The following is a 24,380-nucleotide window of genomic DNA, read 5'->3' on the forward strand; positions in this document are numbered from 1 at the left end:
AAAGCAGTCCAGACAAACGTACAAACAAGGGGGCAAATCCAATGAAGAGTAGTCGTGGGAAGCGTGAGGTCAAAAGCCGGGGAATCAAGATAACAATAACAAGAGGGTCGAGGACGGGAAAACAGTTAACAACTAGGGACAAGTGGGAACGGAGACAGGGGAACAAGTTGGCAAGCTAAGAGGTAAAACAGTAGGGAGGTCAAAACTAGACGAGACTAGCAGGGCAACGATACGGGAACTAAATACATACAATAACCAACCCGAGTGAAACGAAAGGGTTGTGATATATATAGGGGAACAAACGAGCGGTGCAGGTGAAACGAATAACTAGGTGATGGGACGAGTGCAGGTGTACATAATAAAGGGGTGATTGAGAAGCGCGTGAGTGCAGGTGGTCATAATGTTCAGGCTGCAGCGAGTGAGACGAGAGCATGAGTCAGAGAGGGGAGAGAGTTTACGAGCGAGAGCTCGTAATAGCAGAACGAGCGTGTGAGCTCGTGAGGGAGGAAACAGAGCGTACGAGCTCAAGGGGGCGGAGCGAGGAAGCGGGAAGCGAGCATGCTCGCGGAGTGTATGGGTGCGTGCTCGAGGAAGCGGAGATGGGGCAGAGGAGCGGGGTTCGTGACAGTACTCCCCCCTCTGAATAGGACGGCTCCTGACGGCCACGCTGGGTTGCGTAGCTCGAGGGGACAGAACGAGCGTGTGAGCTCGAGGGGACAGAACGAGCGTGTGAGCTCGAGGGGACAGAACGAGCGTGTGAGCTCGAGGGGACAGAAGGCACAAAAGGGGAATGAAACAGTCCATGGGGGTCAACGGGCAGTTCAAGGCAAGGTCAGGGGGAACATAGTGGACAGGCGGGTGGTCGGGAGGTCTAGGGGGCAGCCATAGGGCAGAGACTGGGTCAGGAGGTCTGGAAGGCGACTGGAGGACAGGGACTGGGTCCGGGGTCTGGAAGGTGACCACCGGACAGGAATAGGGTCCGGAGGCCAGGGAAGAGGCCACAGGACAGGTAGAGGAACGGTAACAAGGGGAGCAGGCAAGACCCAGTGAGGAAAGGTTTCAGGGGCGGAGCCGTGAAAGGCGGAGTCGTGGAGGACTTGGGAGACTGAGCCTTGGAAGGCGGAGCCGTGAGAGACTCGGCAGGCGGGGAATTGAGAGACAGAAGAGGCGGCGCCGAGGGAGGCTCAGGAGACGGAGCCGAGGGAGGTGGAGTCGCAGGAGGCCCCAGGGGCGAGGCCCTGGTGGGCTCTGGAGGTGGAGCCGAAGGAGGCTTTAGGGGCGAAGGCCTGGAAGGCTCAGGAAGTGGAGCCCATGGAGGTGGCGCCGTAGGAGGCTCCAGAGGTGAAGCCCTGGAAGGCTCTGGAGGCAGAGCCGAGGGAGGTGACGCCGTGGGAGGTGGCGCTGTAGAAGGCTCCAGGAGTGAAGCCCTGGTAGGCTCTGGAGGCAGAGCCGGGGGAGGTGATGCCGTGGGAGGTGGCGCTGTAGAAGGCTCCAGGAGTGAAGCCCTGGTAGGCTCTGGAGGCAGAGCCGGGGAGGTGGCGCCGTAGGAGGCTCCAGAGGTGAAGCCCTGGAAGGCTCTGGAGGTGGAGCCAAGGGAGGCTTTAGAGGCGGAGCCGCAGGAGGCTCCAGAGGCGAATCTCTAGAAGGCTCTGGAGTCTTAGGGAGCAGAGCCGTAGGAGGCTCGGGTGGTGGAGCCGTGGAAGGCTCGAGAGGCGGAGCCGTAGGAGGCTCGAGAGGTGAATCTCTAGAAGGCTCTGGAGTCTTAGGGAGCAGAGCTGTAGGAGGCTCGGGTGGTGGAGCCGTGGAAGGCTCAAGAGGCGGAGCCCTAGGAAGCTCTGGAGTCTTTGGGAGCAGAGCCATGAGAGGCTCGGGAGGTGGAGCCGTAGGAGGCTCTGGAGGGGAGCCGTAGGAGGCTCGGGAGGCAGAGCCATAGGAGCCTCTAGTGGCCGAGCCCTGGGAGGCTCGGGAGGTGGAGCCGTAGGAGGCTCTGGAGGGGGAGCCGTAGGAGGCTCGGGAGGCAGAGCCATAGGAGCCTCTAGTGGCCGAGCCCTGGGAGGCTCGGAGAGGCTTGAGGGGGAGCCCTGAAAGACTCGAGAGGGGAGCCCTGAGAGGCTTGAGAGGGGAGGAGCCCTGAGAGACTCGAGGGGCGGAGCCCTGAGAGGCGGAGGAGCCCTGAGAGACTCGAGAGGCGGAGCCGTGAGAGGCTTGAGGGGTGGAGCCATGAAAGACTCGAGAGGGGACGCCCTGAGAGGCGGAGGAGCCCTGAGAGACTCGAGAGGCGAAGCCGTGAGAGGCTTGAGGGGTGGAGCCATGAAAGACTCGAGGGATGGAGCCCTGAGAGACTCGAGAGGCGAAGCCGTGAGAGGCTTGAGGGGTGGAGCCATGAAAGACTCGAGGGATGGAGCCCTGAGAGACTCGAGAGGCGAAGCCGTGAGAGGCTTGAGGGATGGAGCCCTGAGAGACTCGAGAGGCGAAGCCGTGAGAGGCTTGAGGGGTGGAGCCATGAAAGACTCGAGGGATGGAGCCCTGAGAGACTCGAGAGGCGAAGCCGTGAGAGGCTTGAGGGGTGGAGCCATGAAAGACTCGAGGGATGGAGCCTTGAGAGACTCGAGAGGCGAGCCGTGAGAGGCTTGAGGGGTGGAGCCATGAAAGACTCGAGGGATGGAGCCTTGAGAGACTCGAGAGGCGAAGCCGTGAGAGGCTTGAGGGGTGGAGCCATGAAAGACTCGAGGGATGGAGCCCTGAGAGACTCGAGAGGCGAAGCCGTGAGAGGCTTGAGGGGTGGAGCCCTGAGGGACTTGAGGGGTAGAGCTCTGGGAGGCTCGTGAGGAGGAGCCCTAGGAGGCTCGTGAGGGGCCCTTGGAGACTCGTGAGGCGGAGCCCGGGAGGGCTCAGAGGGGCGAGCAGAACCCGGCAGAGCCGTGGGAGACTCTGAGGGCGGAGCAGAACCCGGCAGAGCCGTGGGAGACTCTGAGGGCGGAGCAGAACCCGGCAGAGCCGTGGGAGACTCTGAGGGCGGAGCAGAGGTCTGCAGAGCCGTGGGAGACTCTGAGGGCGGAGCAGAGGTCTGCAGAGCCGTGGGAGACTCTGAGGGCGGAGCAGAGGTCTGCAGAGCCGTGGGAGACTCTGAGGGCGGAGCAGAGGTCTGCAGAGCCGTGGGAGACTCTGAGGGCGGAGCAGAGGTCTGCAGAGCCGTGGGAGACTCTGAGGGCGGAGCAGAGGTCTTGAGCACCAGACGAGACTGGGGAGAAGGGGCCCTCTTCCTTCTCTTACGTCTTCGGCCAACAGGGGACGTGGCCATGGGGACGGTCGAGGCTACAGGCGCTGGCTCAGGGGGGGTCGAGGCTACAGGCGCTGGCTCGCTGACCGTGGCAGACATGGGCGCTGGCTCACCGGCCGTGGCAGGCAGGGGCGCTGGCTCGTTGGCCGTGGCGGGCATGGGCGCCGGCTCGTTGGCCGTGGCGGGCATGGGCGCCAGCTCGTTGGCCGTGGCGGGCATGGGCGCCGGCTCGTTGGCCGTGGCGGGCATGGGCGCCGGCTCGTTGGCCGTGCCAGGCTTCGAGGCTGGGGCCGTGACAGGCCTCGGGACTGGGGCCGTGTCAGGCTTAGGGACTGGGGCCGTGACAGGCCTCGGGACTGGGGCCGTGGTAGGCTTCGAGACGGGGGTCTTGGTGTGGAGCGCTGGTTCAGTGTCTGCCTCCCCCACAGTGAACGAGGAACCAGAGTACAGTAGGGCGAGGTCAATAAACTGAGCCAGGTTAAGGGGGCAGCGACCACCAGGCATTAATGATGAGGTTGGCTCATTCAGACCACATTGGAAAATGGTCTTCAGAGCCACCTCATTAAAATTCACCTGGTATGCCAGGACACAAAAATCCATAATATAAGCCTCCACGGTTTGGCTCCCCTGACGCAAACCCACGAGTTGGGCCGCTGGGTCCATAATGCCGAGGGCGGGGTTATGGGTTACACAACCGCTGCCTCGCAGAAAAACCCCTTGGTCAGCGTCCGAAGAGCCGTCAAACCTCTCAGGGGGTTGAAGGCTCACGGCGCTCAGAAATGCGCTGGAGGCATAAACGGGCTCAGGGGCAGACACAGGTGAAACAGTGTGACATAAATCAGACAACGCACATACCTGCTGCCCCTGGGCCGTGAGCGCTTGGTCCTGCCTCCAAACTGTAGCTCCTTGCGCCGAATGTGACGTGCCTCTCCGCTCTAGTGAGCTGCGCGAAACATCCGCGTGACGCATTGTGACTGTCTACGGTGAGGTTGGTTATTCTGTAACCCGGTCACACACACACAAGATGAGACAGTCACAATGTTGGTTGAAAACCGCTTTATTAAATAAAAAGCAGTCCAGACAAACGTACAAACAAGGGGGCAAATCCAATGAAGAGTAGTCGTGGGAAGCGTGAGGTCAAAAGCCGGGGAATCAAGATAACAATAACAAGAGGGTCGAGGACGGGAAAACAGTTAACAACTAGGGACAAGTGGGAACGGAGACAGGGGAACAAGTTGGCAAGCTAAGAGGTAAAACAGTAGGGAGGTCAAAACTAGACGAGACTAGCAGGGCAACGATACGGGGAACTAAATACATACAATAACCAACCCGAGTGAAACGAAAGGGTTGTGATATATATAGGGGAACAAACGAGCGGTGCAGGTGAAACGAATAACTAGGTGATGGGACGAGTGCAGGTGTACATAATAAAGGGGTGATTGAGAAGCGCGTGAGTGCAGGTGGTCATAATGTTCAGGCTGCAGCGAGTGAGACGAGAGCATGAGTCAGAGAGGGGAGAGAGTTTACGAGCGAGAGCTCGTAATAGCAGAACGAGCGTGTGAGCTCGTGAGGGAGGAAACAGAGCGTACGAGCTCAAGGGGGCGGAGCGAGGAAGCGGGAAGCGAGCATGCTCGCGGAGTGTATGGGTGCGTGCTCGAGGAAGCGGAGATGGGGCAGAGGAGCGGGGTTCGTGACAATCTGCAACAACAAAATGTCACTTGATGCATGCATTTATACTTAAAAACCATGAACAAATGGTGGGTCGCCATTTGATGTCCAGAGTAAAATATGGGTCCCGAAGCAAAACCAGTTGAGAACAAATGCTTTAAGGCAAACAAATATGTTGTAAATATGGAAATAAGTAAGCTGCATGGAAATAAAACATTTTCCATTATTTACAGCTGTTACATAGCAAAGATGTGAGCGGCACAAAAAACATGTTTCTTAAAATATAACGTGAACAATCATGATGTTTTAGTTTTCTTACATCAATTATTCCTCTAATTGTTTTATTTTGATTTTGCACGAGTTGCTAAAAGGTTTCATGGCCACTAGAAAAACACAATTATACTACATAGCCAAAAGCTTGTGGGCACCAAACATCACACTCGTATATGTGCTTGTTCAACATTAAATTGCAAAATCATAGGCATTAATCTTCCATTCTTCTGAGAAAGCTTTCTAGATGTTGGAAAATGGCTATGGAGATTTGCTCGCATTCAGACACAAAAGCATCAGTGAGGTCTGGCACTGATGTTGGTGATGGTGCCTGACACATATTTGGAATTCCAATTCATCCTAAAACTTTACAATGAGATTCACGTCTGGGCTTTGTGCAGGCCAGTCAAGTTCTTCCATACCAGATGGAGTAAACCAATTCTTTATGGACCTTGCTTTGTGCACAAGGGCATTGTTATGCTGAAAGAAGAGAAGGGCACAGAACAACATCAGTTGCCTGTGACAAAGATGCCTCCCTTCCAGATGCGCTGAATGACTTCTATGCTCGGTTTGAAGTGCAGAACGACATGGTGGCGAGGAAGACCACCCCTCCTCCCAACGACCAGGTGCTCTGTCTTACCACGGCTGATGTGAGGAAAACTCTACATAGAGTCAACCTATGGAAGACTGCTCGACCAGACAACATTCCTGGCAGAGTGCTCAGAGGATGTGCAGACCAGCTGGCAGATGTTCTTACCGACATCTTCAACATCTCTCTGAGCAGCGCCGTCGTTCCAACGTGCTTCAAGGCCACCAACATCGTTCCCATGCCAAAGAAGCCATTAGTGTCCTGCCTCAATGACTACCGTCCCGTCGCACTCACACCCATCATCATGAAGTGCTTCGAGAGGCTCGTCATGAGGCACATTAAGACCCAGCTGCCCCCCTCACTAGACCCACTGCAGTTTGAGTATCGTCCAAACCCACCTAGACTCAGCTCAGCATTCAACACAATCATTCCCCAGCACCTGATTGGAAAGCTGAGCCTGCTGGGCCTGGACACCTCCCTCTGCAACTGGATCCTGGAAATTCCTTGGTGTTCACCTGGCGGAGAACCTCACCTGGTCCCTCAACACCAGCTATATTACCAAGAAAGCCCAGCAGCGTCTCTACTTTCTTCGAAGGCTGAAGAAACTACATCTCCCTCCCCCATCCTCACTACATTCTATAGAGATATTGAGAGCATCCTGAGCAGCTGCATCACTGCCTGGTTTGGGACTTGCACCATTTTGGACCGCAAATCCCTGCAGAGGATAGTATGGACAGCTGAGAAGATCATCTGGGTCTCTCTTCCCTCCATCAAAGACATTTACAAAAAACACTGCATCCACAAAGCAACCAGCATTGTGGACGTCCCCACACATCCCTCACAGAAACTCTTCACATTCGGGCCCTCACGGCCAGACTGTGTAACAGCTTCTTCCCCCAAGCCATCAGACTCCTCAATACTCAGAGACTGGTTTGACACACACACACACACACACACACACATGTCCTGAGTTGCACTTTAATTTTGTCACTTTATAACTGGCTGCTACCTCAATAACTGATATGTGCATAGAACACTATCTCATAGTATGTTATGTTTACATTTGGCATTTTTAGAAACTGTCATCTTTTGCACTACTGTGTACTGGTCTCTTACTGTGTCTATTGTCCTGTTCAACATTATTAATTTATTGTACTGTCCCATACTTTTGCACACGTTTGCACGTGCACTTTATATAGGTATGTTATTTAGTCTGTGTAGTCTCATGTTGTCCTGGGTTTGTCCTATTTTGTTTTATGTAGCACCATGGTCCTGGAGGAACGTTGTCTTGTTTCGCTGTGTACTGTACTAACTGTAAAAACCACTTGACTTGACTCCCATAACTGTTTCCACAAAGTTGTAAGCACACAATTCTCTAAAATGTCCTTGTATGTTGTCGTATTCAGATTTGTCTTTACTGGAAATGGAAGCCTATGCGATTGTTCTGGCAGAGGACTCGTAGAAAGCATTATATCATCCTTTTATTTAATTTAGGCATCTCATCCAATCATTATCCAGCCTCTGGCTTATAAACTCAGCACAGCTGTCCTTCATAGCTTCTTTATGCCTCCACCCCATCACCACCAATTTATGTCTCTTCCAGCCATAATTGATAAGCTCCTCTTCCCTGTCTTCATTGTCTTCCAGCAGGATCTGACAGTTTGTGCAATAATCCCAAGGCTGAACCGTCGGACAGTGCTTACACCAAAGGAAACTATTCTTAAATAAACTCATGTTACTTTCATACTCTCGAATCCTCTGCGAGAATTTCTGGAATAGCCAAAAAAAAATTTAAATAGGGAGTATCAACATACTTTTGGCCATGTGGTGTATCTACCCATTCTTAAACAATTTGTTGTTTTATTTTTTATTTTTTTTTTGCATTCTGTTCTAAGCGGTGTGTGGTAAACAGGGAGTTTTATAATGATCTCAATTAACCTTCAATGATGCCTTTGAATTTTTCTCAAATACTCTGGACATAAGCCTGAGTAAAACCACTGAATGATGGGCCAGAGGCTCAGGAAACAAGGACCATCAACTCTTGTGGCCAAATATCAAAGAAAGCAATTATGTGAAAAAGAATAAGCACAACATTTGTCGTAACTGTGCTTAAGTACAATGCAATGGCCATGTTCTGTCAAGTGGACCTGAAGAGGTAAAATGATGGTTCAGGATTCAGAGTAATGGAGCAACAGGACAGGCTTGAGAGCTGGGCCTTTGTGCAAGCAATGCTGCTGCCCCTGCAGCTCTCAGCACTTCCTACAATCAAAGACAGGCCATTCTTCTCTAATTGGCCACTGAAAGAGATGTCAGGCCATTTGATTTAAAGCAGGAACTCGTTGCTTGTGCTATACCTTGATACATGTACCTCTCATTCCTTTATTTTGTGTCTCACACACACTCTAGTGTGAAACCACAAGCTCTGTTTCAAATTCTAGAGAACTGCCTTTCTTACTGCCTTCATATGCAGATGACTTCTAAGGCAGTATCATAACCATCATGGAATCTCATAAGTTTAGCATAGCCTCATGGAAACACGTTACTATACCTACACTCACTGAGTACTTTGAAAGGAACACTATGGTCCTAAAGAAGTGCCCTGCATGGTCTTCTGCTGTTGTAGCCAATCCGCCTCAAAGTTTGACGTGTTGTCTGCGTTTCTGTCCGCAGAACTGCATCTAATGGATGATTTTTTTAGTTTTTGGCACTGTTCTGAGTAAACTCTAGAGACTGTTGTGCGTGAAACTCACAGGATAATCAGCAGTTACAGAAATACTCAAACCAGCCTGTCTGGCACTAGTAACTGTCAAAATCACTGAGATCACATTTGACCCATTCTGATGGTTGATGTGAACATTAACTGAATCTACTGACCCGTATCTGAATGATTTTATGCATTGCACTGCTGCAACATGATTGGCTGATTAGATAATTGCATGAATAAGTAGGTGTACTAGTGTTTCTATTAAAATGATCAGTGAGTGTAGATTTTTGCTAGATTATTTTTACATGGCTTTTGTACGCATCACGGCAGTTTCCTGGTGAAATGTATGCTAGGGGTGCTAAAACAGCAATTACTTTTGTTTCCTCTTCCTCACACAATCCCTTACAAACTTGCTGCAAATTTGCAGCAAATGTGTCGCTTGTTATTTTCACAAGCAAATAAGCTTTTTGTTCGCCACAAATCTTTGCCAGACGTTTGCAGCTCTTTGCTGGTAGTGGTGAACCTCCGGCAAATCAATGGAAACAATGAACAATTTCCAGCAAGTTTGCCTCAAAGCTCATTTGCAAGTGAAAATAATCAGTGGTGATTTTGCAGCAAGTCTCGATTTTCATGTTATGATGTTTGTGTTACATACTGTAACCAGCTATATTTAACAAGCTTGTTGGAGTTGTGAACAAATTGTGTGGTAGCTCAACTGATAGAGCATTGCAATTGTGATGCAAAGGAACGGGGTACGAGACCTGAAGAGCATGTAAGGCAACACATGAGCCATTAATATCATTGAAGCACCACAAAATGAAGTGGTTGCTTCAGCAATGGCATTTTTCATGTCACATTTGCTTTTTATGACACTATAGATTAGGTTAAGGTTTCAGGTTTAGTGTAGGGAGGTAGGTTTTGTTGTTTAAAAAATCGATAGAGTACAAATCATAAAAACACATCTGTTTGGGATAACAATTAACAGACTTTTAGCACTACACTGGGGAAATTTCACCTTGGAACTGCCACGATACGTGTAAGGAGCATCATCATTTTGCAAATATTTCGCCATAATCATGTAATATTCATGAGATCAGACTCCATAAGTGACTGAATTCAAACATTTTACTTATGCAGAAACTTCGCAAAACATAGAAATAGCACTTTACATGGGAGACTCAACTTGTTATTTTTAAACTTACAAATTTACATAGCACATTGGCACATAATATCAGATGCTGCTTAGAATTAGCTCAAAACGAAGTATTTTAGGAGGCAGTTTAATAAGGATGCCCGCCTTTTGGATCAGCCTTCACATCAGGCATGTGTTTATGATACCTTAAAATGCTGCCTCTGTAGGCAGCTCAATATATTTTGGAAACGCAATTGTATCAAATCTCAGGTAAAGGCATTGATAATGACAATAAATACACACTCTGATTGGAAAAAAGTTACCCTTGTCGGAAACAGTTGAGCAATAAAGCATAAAGGTGAACTTTATGCTTCTAAAAGCATTGGAGAGGGCGACAAGAAAGCCATTGACCCATAATATGCGTGCAGCCTCTCCGATGCCAGGTCCTTACTGAAAACCTAAGTTCTTTGGCCGAAGATACATGAAGAACCTGGAGCTCAGAAATCACTCAGTCTGGCCTCAAGACTGGAAAATCAATAAGAAGCTCTCAAATCCAAGAGTGGATGAGAGCACGAGGATATTCATGCCTTAGCTAAGCTTCCACTGCTGGGGAATAATAGGCAGCCATCCCTGAAATGCACTTGGATGCTTCTCATCCAGTCCTGAGCCAAGGGAAAAAAGGATTAGAAACTGGCAAAGTTTCCAAATGAAGGGAATCAGAAGATGAGAGAGATTCATAAGAGCCAAGCTTAAATGGAGGGTTTGCACAGCTGAGCTGCTGAGAGTAGCACCAAACTAGCTAAAGGGCCATTATCAGCTTCATGTACAGTTGATGATTACTTAACCACATGTTGTCCCCTAGCTTAGCCTGTAAATACTTGTTGTGGATAGCTTTTTGTTATTGACTTGAAATGTACTGGATAATGTTCAGGCTTAAAAAGTGGAAAATATGTTTCCTCTCTCCTGTAGAATTCAATATTCAATATCATTATTTGATTCATTTTCTCCCATCTGCTTTAATAAAGCAATAAGCTACAAGATGTCTTGTGTTACAGTTATTTTACTATGAATAAGGGGAGTTTTTAGTCCTAAAACCCACAATCAAATCACTGTAAGTGACTAAGTGCTTTTATAAACTGGCAGCACCACTATAATCCTAGACAATATTCAAGAGCTACATTTATGATTGATAACTATTGTAATAAACAATTCTTCTGCCAAGGAAGGCCATGTCCAAAATAAAACATTTGAAAACTAAGTTTTTCCGTTTTATTGTTTTCTAAAGTGTGCTGTACCAGAGAGTGTTTTCGAAAAAACACTTTCGAAAGTCTCAGTTTATGGTGGAGGAAAACACATTGAAACTAATCAATGTGTCATCATTTGAAAACGTATTAGTGTAGATGTGGCCAAATATAGTATCCTATATACAGTATATATATATATATATATATATATATATATATATATATATATATATATATATATATAATCCTAGTTGTACACAATGTTTATAGTTTCCAAGCAATGTAGCAACTTGGTGCATTTATAAAAAAAATGTGTGGTCATATGCTGCTTCATGTCCTCCAAGGAAGTTCGTACCAATGAGGTCGGAAGTCCAGTCTGTTTTCTCATTCTCTTGCGGCCACATATAATGATGGGAAATGTTTTGTTCCCTAAGCCTGTTGCATCATAAACTAAATTAATCTTATTTTCTGGAAAGCTTTATCACTATTTTTAATTTAAGCTGAAGTAGTGCCACCAAACGGAATTGCAAAAATAAACTCTGCCCCGGTCTGCCATTGGGAAAACCAAGAGATAGTCCCGTCCCCAACTCACGCTATTGGTAGAGTCAATGTTATAGTGTTTATAGACAGACTCTCAAAACAAACAGAGGACATTTTACAGTGCCAGAGAGACAGTGTTTACAGTTTTCAAAAAATGTACTTACAAATTGCTTGCTTATAGCTGTCTCTGCATTTTAAGCTGGGATAGAAGACAGTCTTTTAATACAGAAAAAGTTAAATACTTCAGCTTTAACATGCAAAATGAATATGAACAAAAATGCAATGTCAAAATCAACTAGGAAAGTGAATAATTACTAATACAATCTGAATCCACCATGATTCTTTAGTCAACCCACCCCAACTTGAAAAGTTGGTGCTCAACGAAGCTTCCCACTGGTAACTTTGTGGTATCATTCATGTGCGCGCAACTCGTAAACAAGATCTTTCTGACATGACTTGAATGCACCAGTATTTAGACCACGTCCACACTAATCCATTTAGGTTTGAAAACTCTGTTTTCAGTTTCTCAGTGACATCATTGAAAGTGGTTCATCCAAACAAAATTTAGAGTCTGAACCATTAATGTGGTATTTCATACAAAATGCCCCTATCAAGCCTTTAAAAACAGAGTAGGCCTTCTCAAGATGCTGCATTCTTTTTAATAACAGAATGATTAATGTTTCTTTAACATAATAGTTTTTGTCAATTATGCAACAATTTTTCCAGCATTAGGTGCGCAACATTTTAAAGAAATACCAGCACACTGACGCCAAGCATATCCCCATTTCCTCACAATCTCGACACTGTTTTGAACATTTACAAAATAAACTTCTCAGCAACCCAATATTCATCCAACACGAGCTCTGGTTTACTTCGCGGCCGTGGTTTGCTCGCTTTGGCCTGTTATTAAACAGCTGGAGAAGACTAGAGTCTTTCACTTCTCACCTACCTCTATTACCTTAACCCCTTGAAAAAAAAGGACAATTACACATCATTTAAGACTTAAGCAATTAGAGGCCATTTCTGGAAATAACCCTGTTCGACTTAAAGTTGTCTTCTCCCACACAGACCTGAGAGGAGGAAAGAGGAGGGGCAGGGACTGATGGGTTCTGGTGTTGGTGTCTGTCGAAATTAGTGGGGGAGGATAGGGCAGCGCACAAACTATATTTCTGTAGCACCAATTTGAGTCCAAGTGCAGGGGTTAATCAGGGTCAGAGCATGTGTAGCTATGGATTGCCAGGAGAGGAGATTAGGGTAAAACAGAATCTAGCAGCGCTCCAATTACTGCTAGATAAACATCGGCACTGTTGCCACATGCATGCACACGTTCTGGGTAAACTCACTAGGTCCAATAGCCAAAACATTCCAAAAAGAAATATATTCTACACAAAACTATGGTTAATAATGCCTTAAATATTAGCGTTAGATGATGTGTGGGCTGGGATCATGAAGCTGGGCTACAGTATGAGGATGATTATGTAGAACTGTTTATGATTTTATTGTTTTGCAAAGTCATGACTGTAAAAGACTCCATGAGATTACAGTTTGAACAGTCGGTTTGGAAATGAGAGAAACATTTACTTTACAGCATGAGTAATGCATTATGAATCATTTTCGGGTTTAACTGAGGAAATCCTAAGATTTGTGACAAAGCTCATCTCTCAACTTCAGTGCAATGATAGAGTTTTCATGCACATGACCCAGAGTGCACCGTGTTGAGGTAGGAGGCAAATGCTCTGCAAACACTATTTATGGACACAGTAAGAGCCACAAATCTTAAGTTAGGTCACTCTAAATTACAAACCAACAAAGACTGACAACAAGGTGCTCAGTCTTTACCTAAAACTAGTACATCTTCAAATGTGGTCATTACCTAAAATGCCATACTCATCAAACTCCCTGCAGTGTAGTCCTAAGTTCTGCAGTAACTAAACTGCATGTCAGCTTGGCAGTAGCAGAGAAGAACCAGATGAGCCTCCCATCCATGCACCCCTCAAGCCTGCAGCTGTAGGTTTGAATGAGGCAGTGCTGGAGCCAATCACTGCAGGCCCCCTCTGTCACAGAAGACTATGGGTGCAATCCGTCACCGTAGTAGGAGGGGACCACACCACAACACAACTGACCGGCGAAAGACATACTGAAGTACACTGTGCACATGGAAAATCTAATTAATAAATATATATTTTCTTCAATGTAGCATATAAAGTAATAATCATAAATTCAAAATTTGATTCATATATGCTCAAGTGATATATAAAATTAAGGCAGTTGCTTTCACATGTTAATTTAGTGTGAATAACAAAAGAAGCACAGCTAAGAAGCACCAAGAGCTTGGGTCAATTTTTGCTTGGGCTTTGGCCTCTTAAAGCTAAATCACCTGGATCAACACATTTTGTATGCAACAAGTGCCAACACCCAGCATAACAAAGAGGCTAAATTTAACCTGTGAATCATATGCCTTCCTATTAATCTCCCTCACCTCAAGCCCCTGTGAGATTTACAAACAAGCCAGGCTATGATTACAGCCTACAAGATGGTGACACATTGTACCATGAAGGGGGATTATGGTAAGGTGTTGGGCATTATTTTGTGGCTGAGGACAGTGCATGGTATTACCACAGGAAGTGAGAAGGTGTAGGAGCCATGTGGTAGGAGTGAAGTGATCATAATGAGATTAGATTTTAGCTAAACTGTATGAAAGTCCATTATTTTGAGAGAGAAAAAACATCAGGGGTGATTCTAAGAAATGGGTGCCTTTTTAGTTTCAGTAAAAAAATTAAACATTCATTTAGATAAATATTGTGTTTAAGTGTTAATAAATTTTTTTAAATGTTATGTCTAAATTAATAAAGTGGGAAGCAATCATGCCTTCAGAAAGGTCAAAATCATGGTAACAGGGTTGACATTTTAAGATTGTGCCCCATTGACAATCACTACCATACATATCAAAACTTCATTACATATACTCATGTAATATTAAATATAAAGGCTGTCAATTTAACATGTTAATTGAGTGTGAATAACTTAATGTGCATACTTTCGTGGCAGTAACAAACCTCAGTACTCAAGGGGGACGATAGAGTTATCTTGAAGGATCTATATTATTTACCAGTGTTGTTGTTCAGGTAGTTCAAGTAGCTATAAATATATTGACTTTACCTTACTTACTCAGCAATATTATCTTCAAACTGTTGCTCCGCCATTACAGTAGTAAGCTTGAAATAGAAAAATCACTGTAGAAGTGGAGTTCACAATTATGTGGCTCACTGCTGAGAATGCAACGTGTACTTGGGTTGTGTTATAAATGCAGTTTGACACATTTTGGAAAACGCCCTGAATCAAGCTTGCCTAGTTAAAAGTGCCTGCGTTCACGTACATGCGTATGGTATGTTTTGAACTTAACATTTCCAGATTTGACTATATTTGAGACATTGCTATGTTCTTTTAATTGTATATAATATAACAAATTGAAAATTGCACACTCTCGCTAATTTTTTATGTGACAACATTTAGACAGGCTGCAAAGTAAACCCTGGATTTAGTTTGTGCAACTTTTCTATTACTTTTGAATATGTTAGGCTGTATATTTAAATTTGGTGACTCAGGAACACATATGGCTTGAGCACTGTTTGTCTTTTCCACCATATGATCAAAAAAACTAAAACATATGCAAATGTAGTACAGCATACTGGTTGGTGGAACCCTTTGTCTGTAGTGGGAGAGAGATAATGCTTTACAAAGTGTGTGTGTGTGTGTGTGTGTGTGTGTGTGTGTGTGTGTGTGTGTGTGTGTGTGTGTGTGTGTGTGTGTGTGTGTGTGTGTGTTTGTGTGCTTTGGTGGTTTACGAGGAAAAATTGTTTAAGTTACAAACTGGTAATTACAAGGGTATTATGCTATAAATATGGTTTATGAGGACATGTCTAGTGTCCCCATAACTCAAAGCACTGAAACATACTAAACTATGTTTTATTTTTCATGTAAAACTGTAGAAACTTTTGTGAGGTTTAGGTTTAGGGGATAGAATCTATAGTTTGTGTGTGTGTGTGTGTGTGTGTGTGTGTGTGTGTGTGTGTGTGTGTGTGTGTGTGTGTGTGTGTGTGTGTGTATTGGATGTTCAATACCAAATAACCTCATACAGGTGAGAACACTTTAAGAAAGATAAATGCGGTTGGGAATGTTGCCTTAAGGTAGAGTTCCTGGAAACAGTGGAAAGAGAGAGGCGTAGAACATTGTGTGTGTGTCGCCCAGCCTAGAAGCATTGTTATGTATGCTGTCCAATAAAACATGCCAACATCTCTGAGCCAAGGGTTTCGCTCCTAAATCCAACCCCAAATCCTTTTGGGCTTCCCCTCCTCTTTCCGTCTCCCTCTATCCCCCCTCCATCATCAGTGGGCGTGGCGGTATGCAGGCAACATCACCATTACCCCCACATCAGTGGGCTGTGGTTGGTTAATAATAGAGTGGGTTGGGTTGAGACTTTGGTTCCTGAGCCAGACAGCTGCTGTGGAACCAACCTGGTTCTTATTACACCAGCTGCTCTTGAAAACCCAACCGATCCCAGCCAAGCAGAACCCGGCCTGCCATGTTCCCTCCGCAACAGAGAAAACATATTTACCAAATGTCCAGAGCACAATTACTCAATACTCCACTGACGATATGTGAGCTGAGAAAGCATCCTAATGAAGGAGGATAATGTTTTTTATTTACAGATTGGCAGTTAACATGGAAATGTGGACCTGACGTGGATAGAGAACAATTAGGAGTGATTCCAGGATGTCTGTTAGTTTTGGAAAACCAGGGATACTGGTGGTGCCCAATGCTAAAGGCTATGTATATATTCTCAATTTTACACTTGCGTATTATCCGAATTATATTAATGCATTAGGTAAGTTTGGTGAATTGAGAGACAGGGTAGTCTGGCAAGAGAATGGTGCAACAACCTTTTCAGGCCAAAAAAGGGACTGTAATATACTGAACAATGTGGAAACAATTACCTCTTTGCAAGGCTGAATTTGGCAATGCTCTGTAGATTTGCAAAGCCAAACTACCAGACGGTGTGTGTGTGTGTGTGTGTGTGTGTGTGTGTGTGTGTGTGTGTGTGTGTGTGTGTGTGTGTGTGTGTGTGTGTGTGTGTGAGCGTGTATTTATCACTTTGTGGGGACATTTTGTCGGTCCCCATGAGGAAAACAGCTTATAAATCATACTAAATTATGTTTTTGAAAATGTAAAATGCAGAAAGTTTTCTGTGAGGGTTAGGTTTAGGGGTAGGGTTAGGTTTAGGGGATAGAATATAAAGTTTGTACAGTATAAAAACCATTATGTCTATGGAAAGTCCCCATAAAACATGGAAACACAACGTGTGTGTGTGTGTGTGTGTGTGTGTGTGTGTGTGTGTGTGTGTGTGTGTGTGTGTGTGTGTGTGAGCGCGCGCGCGCGCGCGTGCGTGTGTGTGTGTTTGCATGTTTGTGTGAATGTCACTGCAAAGAATATGGGGGAGATTAGCAGATGTATTTCAAGATAAAAAAGGTAGGAACTTTAGGTTTTTAGGTTTTTATTGCACTGGAGAAAATCCACATACTGATTTTCCTCTAAATAAGCATATAAATAAATTAATACATATTATACAAGTATATACAACAATATAAAACAAAATGTTTTCTTGCACAAGATTGAATCTTAGAACTTAAAAGGTGAAGTGCGTAATTTCTGCACCAGTTACAAAACCTATTAGTCCCGCCTCAAATGACTAGACATTTCACCCAGAAACTGGATCTCACATGTGCCCAAATGTTCAACAACACTTCCAGCTTTGGCCACTGGGGACAGTGGTTACAATTTTGGTAAGCACAGACTGATTTCACCTGTAAAACATTCAACCAACTGTTGCCGAACTCAGTGTAATCAGTCTGTTGATTTTGCACATTAAACTAAAAAAACAATTACACACTTCACCATGTATTAATAGAAACCAAGTTTTGAGTGTGACTGTCAGAAATGGCCAACATCATGCTGTGTGAATTCTGAACCATTCCTGCTTTTCCCATTAAAAAACAACTGAAAGAGTCTTATCTGTTCTTCAGCTTGAAAGGGTTGGCGTATGTTATACCTCTATTCTCAGCTGTAAACAGATACCCTGTTTTCACAGTCTTGTTTTTTTTTCCTCTATGTTCAGTTTTGGAACAGTCCATGAAACTGCCAAATTGATAATTTATTTCACATTCCCACACACACAATACATTGATACAGTGGATTTTTGTGTTTTCTCACACACCATTCTCCTAAAATCTCTGGGGTGTGTCCATCCTGTCTTGCATGGATTGCTTTTTTTTAATTGAGTGCTTCTGGGTTTCACAGTATCTGATCAGTGGACACTGGACATTAGGCTTGCAACTCGAACTGACATTTACTCTTAATTCAACCGCTACTGCACACCTGTGATGAAAGTCACTGCTGTTCATTTACCCCTGGGTCAGTAGTATAGAGTTTCGCTACTGGTTTACCTGTCTAACTCAGTCTCATGAAAACATCACAAACAGGTTCTGCCGACAGAACGGGGGTGACCACAAGCTATGGAATTTCAGTTTTATGATGTCATTTTCTCACAATGAACCTGATTTACTTTTACGTGGTAAGCACAAACAAACTCTCTCTTGCTCTTTCTCTCTCTCTCTCTCTCTCTCACACATCCATATGGATGTGATTTGCAGACTCAGTGAGCAGACAACTGGGTGAGGGAGGGATGATGGGTTGTGCTATCCCCCAGCTTATGAATCTATAAGACTAGCGCAGATGTAAATAACAGAGAACACTGAACCAAGTTATACAATGAATTGAGTTAGTTATGTAATTGTGATATTCCTTGTATAAGTTTGTCTGGTTACAGTTGTTGGGTTCTATCTATCTATCTATCGATCTATCGATCTATCTATCTATCTATCTATCTATCTATCTATCTACAGTCAGGTCCATAAATATTGGGACATCGACACAATTCTAATCTTTTTGGCTCTATACACCACCACAATGGATTTTAAATGAAACGAAAAAGATGTGCTTTAACTGCAGACTTTCAGCTTTAATTTGAGGGTATTTACATCCAAATCAGGTGAACGGTGTAGGAATTACAAATTAGGAACAATTTGTATATGTGCCTCCCACTTTTTATGGGACCAAAAGTAATGGGACAGATTAACAATCATAAATCAAACTTTCACTTTTTAATACTTGGTTGCAAATCCTTTGCAGTCAATTACAGCCTGAAGTCTGGAACGCATAGACATCACCAGACGCTGGGTTTCATCCCTGGTGATGCTCTGCCAGGCCTCTACTGCAACTGTCTTCAGTTCCTGCTTGTTCTTGGGGAATTTTCCCTTGAGTTTTTTCTTCAGCAAGTGAAATGCATGCTCAATCGGATTCAGGTCAGGTGATTGGCTTGGCCATTGCATAACATTCCACTTCTTTCCCTTAAACTCTTTGGTTGCTTTCGCAGTATGCTTCGGGTCATTGTCCATCTGTACTGTGAAGCGCCGTCCAATGAGTTCTGAAGCATTTGGCTGAATATGAGCAGATAATATTGCCCGAAACACTTCAGAATTCATCCTGCTGCTTTTGTCAGCAGTCACATCATCATTAATACAAGACAACCAGTTCCACTGGCAGCCATACATGCCCACGCCATGACACTACCACCACCATGCTTCACTGATGAGGTGGTATGCTTTGGATCATGAGCAGTTCCTTTCCTTCTCCATACTCTTCTCTTCCCATCACTCTGGTACAAGTTGATCTTTGTCTCATCTGTCCATAGGATGTTGTTCCAGAACTGTGAAGGCTTTTTTAGATGTTGTTTGGCAAACTCTAATCTGGCCTTCCTGTTTTTGAGGCTCACCAATGGTTTACATCTTGTGGTGAACCCTCTTTATTCACTCTGGTGAAGTCTTCTCTTGATCGTTGACTTTGACACACATACACCTACCTCCTGGAGAGTGTTCTTGATCTGGCCAACTGTTGTGAAGGGTGTTTTCTTCACCAGGGAAAGAATTATTCGGTCATCCACCACAGTTGTTTTCCGTGGTCTTCCGGGTCTTTTGGTGTTGCTGAGCTCACTGGTGCGTTCTTTCTTTTTAAGAATGTTCCAAACAGTTGATTTGGCCACACCTAATGTTTTTGCTATCTCTCTGATGGGTTTGTTTTGATTTTTCAGCCTAATGATGGCTTGCTTCACTGATAGTGACAGCTCTTTGGATCTCATATTGAGAGTTGACAGCAACAGATTCCAAATGCAAATAGCACACTTGAAATGAACTCTGGACCTTTTATCTGCTCCTTGTAAATGGGATAATGAGGGAATAACACACACATGGCCATGGAACAGCTGAGCAGCCACTTGTCCCATTACTTTTGGTCCCTTAAAAAGTGGAAGGCACATATACAAACTGTTGTAATTCCTACACCGTTCACCTGATTTGGATGTAAATGCAGACTTTCAGCTTTAATTTGAGGGTAGTTAAAGCACATCTTGTTTGTTTCATTTCAGATCCATTGTGGTGGTTTATAGAGCCAAAAAGATTAGAATTGTGTCGATGTCCCACTATTTATGGACCTGACTGTATCTATCTATCTATCTGTCTGTCTGTCTGTCGATCAAACAAAGTCTCTCCGTTCGTCCATCTTTCCATATGTCTGTCTGTATTTGTCTTTCCTTCCATCCATTCATCCATCCATCTGTCCATCATCCATCCATTCTCACCCACTAATCCCTTCCTCCCTCCATCCATCAGGTACTGTACGTAGTGATACATAAAGTCAGTAGCAGTGAATGCTAGGGTATTTTCAGCTGATGTGGGAAATGTAATGTGATGAAAGATGTTATAAAGATAAAATATGTATTATGAAATTAGTGAGAGACATCAACATCCAACACATAAACAATGTACACAAGCAGAAACTTCAGGACCATCACCAATTGTGGCATTAGGAGACATATAGTCCCCTAACCTTGCACAGACCTACCATCATGAATTATTAGAATATAATTTGATAATCTCATTTAATATCCTAATTTCAATTTCATTCATTTGCAATAAATTATTAAAATTGAAAAATGCAAAATATAAAAATTTTCACAAGTGGACTCAAACTTCGTAAAATCTAAATAATCTCTAGACCAAGCCACACAGAAATTATAGTAAACAATTTTGATGTTTGCTTTTGTTTAAAATTACGGCGTCACAAAGTTAACAAGGTCAATGTGAAAACGGATTTCAGGCTGTATCTCGGCAACCCTTTGTCCTATCGAAACAAATTTTGGGATTCTTCACGAGGACCGTGGTCTGAGGGCACATGCAGAGCACCACCTATGTGTCAGAATATGTGAAAAATATGTTTTTGTCCGTAACTTTTGAACTATGCAGTAAGTCCTAAAATCATGGGGTTGGTGTCTGTGGATTCCTTAGGTCATGCAGATTTTAACAATGCCAGTTTTTCCCATATCGGCCATACTGCCTCTCCACCATATTGCCATTTATTAAAAACTAATAATAATAATTTAAATACATTATCGGATTTCAAAGAAAATTGGTATGCATCATCAACATCATGTCCTTATGATACATAAGTAGTTTAGAGTTAGCACCACCTATAATTCAAAAGATAACCTACACTTGTGTGCTGACTTTAACCTCAAGAAGTCTCTTTGCCGCTCACTGTGTTAAAGCACTGTTTTATTGTTTCAAGGGTTGTGGGTTTGAATCCCAACCTCTACAAGTCATTCTGTGAAAAGTTTTGTAGTTCTGTTGATTTTTGTATTGTGCTTACTTAATAGTTGCTGGGCTTTTCCTCAATTCAATTCTGAATTTGATCTCTGTTGAAAAGTTACATCAATACAAAGTTGATCATGGTGGCTTTTGTGCTTTGCTGATAAAAAAACACTTTATTACCATAGTATGTTCCTTTTGGAGCCCAGAAGCTATACAACACTGCTTGAAGCAGTGGTTAGAGCCATGAAATGTCAAATTTAAGGTTTCTGGTTCGATACCCTCGTCTGCAAGTCATGCATTAAATATGTGTTTAGTTCTGGAGATTTTTGTATTGTGCTTACTGAATGGAGGCTGGGCTTTTCATATCAAAATGTTGATTTGCATCTTTGTTGAAAATGTACATGAATATAAAGTTGATGATGGTAAAAGATGTGTTCAGCTGTGATTCCTCTAGGCTTGGTGTGTCCCTTTGTTGACAGGCAATGTTGTGGCTGTGTGGTGCAGTGAATAGCACATTGAAGTGATGGATTAAAATCCATCTGGGGAAATGTTATAAATGCTTGTTCTGTGAGATCTTTGGGTTGTATAGTTGTTGCCATGCTGGTGATTGGCCCTTTAATTGGTGCTTGCAGCTCTATTTATTATTATTGTCTCTCCCCAATAGGAGCCTGTGGCAGTCCATATAACCGTACATGGGAAAATTATTAAATTTGGTACACTGATAGAGCAATTTGTCTTCAGACACACCAGGACTCTTATTTTGAAATGACAGAATGATGAAAAACTAACCGGCAACTATCGCCATTGATTTTTGGCGATAATGATAGTTCCAAAAAGCAACTATCGGCATATATTTGTCTACCTCTACTCTTTACTATGTTGAATACTTTTAAAATTTAAGACATGTTGACTCTCAGCTTTGTATATCTCAACAGCACCTGTAAAATCTGTGGCAATGTGGCCTAGCAGTCAGTGTGCCAATACTTTGTGCTCTGGAGATCAAAATTTGTCAGTTTGAGATCAACTTGGGGCAACATTAAAAATTTTGAATTTGCTAAATTCTCAAAAATACAAAAAACAATTGTTTGATATCAGCCATATTGGCTCTCCACAATTTTGAATCCTTTGTTTTAAATTGAAAACCTGCTGACTCTCAGCTTGGTATGTTTTTTCAGTAAATGTGGGGATGTGGTCCAGTGGTAAGGTGAATTAAACCTGTGTGCTGTGGAAATTGAAAGGTTGCAGGGTGAAGTCCAGCTTGGGGCAACTTTAAAAATGTAGTATTTGTAAAAAGCATCATGACCAGTTTGTTCTTTCTTTCTGTTGTATTTGATATCAGCCAGATCAGCACACTACCATTTTAAATAAATGTTTTATTCAAAACATCAGCTTGGTATGTCTCTTTACCACCTGTGAAACTTTTCTGTTTCTGTCACTTTTTTGATGACTTATGAAGTAGTGTGGGGTTGCTTTGTATGTCATATTCATGCAATGTGCTATGCTTACTATGGTGTAATGCTTGCCATATAGGAGACTTTTCAATTCTGTTTACTAAATGTTTGCTGGGCTTTTCCCCAAGCAAATTTATTTTTCCTCTTTGTTGAGAAGTTACATGAATATAAAATTGATCATGGGAACAGCTGTGCTAAGCTGTGATTCCTCCAAGCTTGGTATGTCCCTTGGTTGACTGACAACTCTGTGTAGTGAAGTGGATAGCACACTGAACTCTAGAATGTAAAGTCATGCATTCAAATCCATCCTGGGGAGATGTGTTCTGTGCTTGATCTGTAAGATCTTTGGGTTGTGTTAATGTTGTGCAGTGGTTGCCATGTTGGTGCTTGGCCCTGCTTTCAGCTATATTTAGTGTTAGTTTTATTGGTGCTTCATGGTTTTAGTTGTGGAACAGGTATTAGTGTGTTGTTGGAATTGAACCGCTTTTGATATTGTGATGCATGTTTATATGTTAATAAAAGCAAATGAGCAGTGGTATAATTTATGAATTTATTGCAATTACTGTAATCAGGACTATTTTGTTTGTATGGTGTTTTGGTGTTCTGAGAGGTTTTATTATAAAACTATTTTGATTATAACTACTGATTGGGTTGTCTTTCATTGTGGTGTGGACACTGTTTTGGTCTATTTCTGTGTCTCAGATCATATAAAGTGTGCCCCCTATGAAAACAAAATTCTCCCTGATCTGTTGATGGCCCTGAGAAACTTACCTATATATGTATAACAGTATATTGTTGCATGTATGTGTGTATATATATATTATACACACACACACACACACACACACACACACACACACACACACACATACATGTAGGTTCCGGTATAGCTTACACCGTCAGTACTAGCACGCTTAACAGTTTGCATTACTCAGTTTGTGGCATTTCAAACATCTAAGAGCAGCTAGCTGTGTACATATTAGGGCTGTCCTTAAAGTGACATTTCAGCCTTTAATTAATATTATATAATCATTTCCCTGCCCTTGTGTTCTTCCAACCTCGTGAAACTTTCTGTATTCTGTGGAACCTAAAAGATGTTAGACAGAATGTTAGGGACTGACAGTCTCAGCCACCATTCCCTTTCAAAATAGGATGACATGCAGTGCAAGTAAATTATGATTAAGGTTAGCATTCTGTCTACCATCTCTTAAAGGGATCATTTTTCCAAAATTGAAAATTCATTCATTTTCTCACCCTCATGCCACCCCCAATGTGTGTTTTTTTTACTTTTTCTGCTGAACACAGATTTCGAAGAATATCTCAGCTCTGTTAGTTTATACTATAATGCAAGTGTATGGGTACCAAAACCTTAAGCTCATAAGGGCAGCATTAAAATAATTCAAATGACACTGGTTCAATCTATATCTTCAGAAGTGATATGATAAGTGTGGGTGAGAAACAGATCAATATTTAAATCATTTTTTAATAATAAATCTCCACATTCACAGTCTTGTGTATTTTGGTGATTCAATTCTTTGTGCATATCGCCACCTCAAGTCAAGTAAAATGGTTTTTATTGTCGTTTCAACCATATACAGTTAGTACAGTACACAGCGAAACGAGACGTTCCTCCAGGACCATGGTGCTACATAAAAACAACATAGTACAAACACAGAACCACATGAGACTACACAACTAAATAAAATACCTATAAAAAATACCTATATATACCTATATTCCTATA

The 24,380-nt window shown here is 43.5% G+C and overlaps 1 long non-coding RNA gene across 1 annotated transcript; it reads left to right on the top strand.

Moving 5' to 3' along the window:
* Positions 1-1,169: 1,169 nt before the first annotated feature.
* LOC127626412 (uncharacterized) lies at positions 1,170-2,054 on the top strand. Its single transcript, XR_007968452.1, has 3 exons — positions 1,170-1,458; positions 1,536-1,874; positions 1,970-2,054. It is a non-coding gene; the product is annotated as an uncharacterized LOC127626412 (long non-coding RNA).
* Positions 2,055-24,380: the final 22,326 nt, after the last annotated feature.

This window comes from Xyrauchen texanus, chromosome 33 (assembly GCF_025860055.1).
Source record: "Xyrauchen texanus isolate HMW12.3.18 chromosome 33, RBS_HiC_50CHRs, whole genome shotgun sequence".
Taxonomy (NCBI): domain Eukaryota; kingdom Metazoa; phylum Chordata; class Actinopteri; order Cypriniformes; family Catostomidae; genus Xyrauchen; species Xyrauchen texanus.